Source organism: Hippopotamus amphibius, chromosome 3, assembly GCF_030028045.1.
Source record: "Hippopotamus amphibius kiboko isolate mHipAmp2 chromosome 3, mHipAmp2.hap2, whole genome shotgun sequence".
Taxonomy (NCBI): Eukaryota; Metazoa; Chordata; class Mammalia; order Artiodactyla; family Hippopotamidae; genus Hippopotamus; species Hippopotamus amphibius.
The window spans coordinates 51,891,568-51,895,598 of NC_080188.1; positions in this window are offsets into that span (position 1 = coordinate 51,891,568).

Sequence of the window (4,031 nt, forward strand, 5' to 3'; positions counted from 1 at the left end):
GGACGCTTCACTACTGATGTGTAAGCTTTGCTGGCTTTGTATCACTTTCCTCCAGTAATGGAGAGCTTTTCACTATACAGTATGAAAATAAAATTGCTTAACTGAATACTTCCCCTTTCTCCTCTACTTATCATTGGGAAAGATTGCATTTTCAAAACTTGAGAAAGTAAGTTGAAAAATTGTGCTGCATTTGAAAAGAGATGATAAAGCTTGGGCACAGAGTTGAACATTTTCGAATGGTATCACGAATGGAGCATCATAACCTACAAACAACATAACATGAAACTTAATTAACACTGTGAAACGATATTGAAATATACCCATAAGGGGAAAATTCTTATGTCTTCCAAACTTGAGAAACTCAACTTGAATTTTTCATACTCCTTCTCTCTTTCTCGGCATTTCTTGTTTAAGCACAAACTCCACTTAGAAACATTTTTTTTCTGGATGCCTGCTATTTGACGTTAACTTTTTGACAGTAACTTTATTTCATCTGTCATTTTTACCATGTCCTGTCCATTTTAGGATGATAAGCATCCAATTTAATTAATCTGATCATTGCAATGTATTTCACCATTTTTGTTTAGGATATACCTTTCTCTTTAAGAAGAAAAATGACCTGAGGTTAAGAAACAAGATATACTTTCATATTATTTTCACTCATTTAATTTATCTCTGTTACATTTATTCAGATTGTGTTGTTTAATTAAAAACCATAGTATTTTGTAACTACCAGGCACTTTAAAGATCATGTTGAACCAGTTCCTTTACCTCTCCGTGCCTCACTTATCTAAAATAAACTTCTTACCTTATGGGGTTGTTACAGGTTTAATGAGATTATACACCTAAATTATGTTGCCAAGTGCCTGAAGCAGAATAAAGACTTAGTTACTATCAGTTATGATTAGTATCTAATTCAGTCTTCTCATTTTCCAAATAAGGAAATGTAGACATACTGTGGTTTACACCTATTTGGATGTCTACTCATCATGCCCTCCTCTGAAGACCGGCTCCCACCAACAGACGTGCGTTCCTTGACATGAACAGAGATGGGCATCTGACAGTTCAGAGAGAGAAGAATGAATCTGGCATAGCTAGAACATTGAGCCTTGCAGAGTAAGCTGCCTTGTTCCTGATGCTATTCCAGCTTCTGCTCCTGTCTCTGAGACACTGCACTACCTGTCCTTGGATGGCATGAGATATCCCTGCAAACTCATAACGTTCTCCCTCTTATGTAAGTAGGTTTGAGTCCATGTCTGTACATCGCAACCAAAAGAATCTTGACCACAGTGTACTGAGCTGTTGAGTATGCTCAGTGCCATATCACAAACTATTGGAAAAACCGGTATCAGAACCCTTCGTAACGTCACGGAGAGAGCAATGTCTTTGGGGTCAAAAAGCCTTGTGTTAGAATCCCAGCACTGCCAGTTACTACCAGGGTGATATACACCCTTGAGGAATAATAACCGGGTCATCCATCATACCATCAGGGTGGTCAGTTCTGTGACTCATGAAGACTTCCAGAAGAGTCACTGTTGTAATTCGTTGACTGGGTTCTCATGCCAGAGGAATTGCCTTGAAATATCTCTTAAGATAGGACTTTGTAGCTATCAGAAGATATGGTGGAGATTAGGGTTGAGAATAAGAACTCTGAGTACAAATCCATGTCATCCTATAAATCACTTAGTACAGGCACACCTCAGAGATGTTGTGGGGTCGGTTTCAGACCACCACAATAAAGCAAATATTGCAATAAAGTGAATCACACAAATTTTTTGGTGTTCCAGTGCATACAAAAGTTATGTTTACACTCTACTCTAGTCTATTAAGTGTGCACTAGTATTACTTCTAAAAAAAATGCACAGACCTTAATTAAAAAAATATTGTTTAAAAAAATGCTAACCATCACCTGAGCCTTCAGCGAGTCATGATCTTTTTGCAGTAGTAACATTAAAGTTGACTGATCACGGATCATCATATCAAACATAAGAATAATGAAAAACTTTGAAATATCGTGAGCATTACCAAAATGTGACACAGAGAAACAAAGTGAACAGTTGCTATTGGAAAAATGATGCCAACAGGCTTTCTTGACATGGTTGCCACAAAATTTCAATTTGTAAAAAACACAGTATCTGCGAAGCATAAAAACAAGGGATGCTTGTATTAGGAAAGATTATTCACATTGTACAAAACCCTACCTTAAGCCCCATAAACTGTTGGTAAATTTTGGAGATTAGTCCCTTGTGTGGAAGCCTGGATGGGAGGGGAGTTTGGGGGAGAATGGATACATATATATGTACAGCTGACTTGCTTTGCTGTGCACCTGAAACTATCAAAACATTGTTAATCTACTATACTCCAATATAAAATGAAAAGTTTAGAAAAAAAGTGTCACAGGAGAGAAAGAATCAAGTCCACATGTGGACAACTACCATACTCAGGGAGGGGCAGTAACACCAGATTACACCTCTACCTAACAAGAGAGACCTTTCCTTGGCCTTCTTATCTCTTCTTCCTTCCCTTTACCTGACTTTGGAGAGGCCAGAAACAGTCAGTGTGGAAGGAGGCGAAGTGAAACTGGAGCTGAATCATCCATGCTCCTCCAACTCTCTGATGTAGGTTTTTGAGGGAGGGGAGGAATTTGATATTGAATGAGGGTTTGAAATTTTAATATTAGACTGGACTGGGGCTTTCAAAATTTTAAAGTGGCGGGAAAAGCTACAGGAACTCTCTGGGATTTTATCCAGTGACAGAGAAGACTGATTCTACAGTGTTAGGTTTAAAGGGACAGCGGTGAGATGGAATAAAGTTACTTTTGGCTTGCTTACTGCCAGGTCACAAAACCAGTTACCTCTTTAGCGTTGCAGGAAACAGACAAGCTAAGGTGGGAGAGTTCTTTGAATATCGTAAAATGTTATACATGTTTTGCAATATTGCTTATACATTCATATGCATATAGATATAACTAAAAAAATAAAACAGAGAACACCTAGTAAGCATCTATTCAGTGCAAAGAAGGTCCTATGCCAGATGTTTGGGGGATGTAAAAATAAATATGACATTGTCCCTGCAAAAGTAACAACAACACAAAAACCTAAGCAAACAGACAAAAACCCTATCTTAGTTAGTGGAGATGTGCTTAATGATATAGAACATCAATATCTAAGTTGTCCACAGTCTCAGAACAGGAAATTAGGTAAATGCAACTATTACCAAATGAATATCAACAAGTAATGCTAAAACATTATCACAGTGGGAAAAACCACAATGCCACAGGGTTATACATTTAGATCCACAACACAAAAGTTAAGACTCCGCAAATCTTTTCTTCATGCACTCACGTTCACCAAAAAAGGATGTTCTCATGGTATGAGCTTTTACATTTAATTTGTGTTAGAATATTCATTTTTTAAGGTGTAGTTGATACAACCCTGAATTCTAGCCCTGGCATTGCTAAGCCGTGGGCTTGTGTGTTTGCTAGTTTCCTTCACCTCCTGGTGGCCTTAATTTTCTCTTTGATGGTCTTTAAAATCCCTTCCTTCTCCCGTGTACCACATTCTAGGATCCAAACGTTCTTACTAAATCACAACTCATAAGCATTTTTGTCCCCATCATGTCTTAGGAAAAGACAAAAAAGTACTGATGAAAGGGTAAGTGGAAGGCAGGTGAGAAAGGACTAGGAAAGTGGGTCAACCTGCCCTCAACTTCGGTGACTAGAGCACTTCTATTATATGATGGTGTTTTGGGGACTCCTCTATCTTTCATGCCTGTATTTAACTTAAAGCATTTATTCTCTCATTTTCATAGGAAAATAATTTTTTTAAACTAGATTCATCTGTCAGTAATTAGAGAGCATGGGAGTTAGGGGCTCAGGTTTGGAGCCAGACTATTTGCACTAGAATCCCAACTCTGTCTCTTATTAGCTGTGTGACCTGGGGCAAGTTATTAACCATCTCTGTGCTTCACGTCCTTATGTGTAAAACAAGAACAAAACACAGAACCTACCGCACAGAGTTGTGAGGATTACT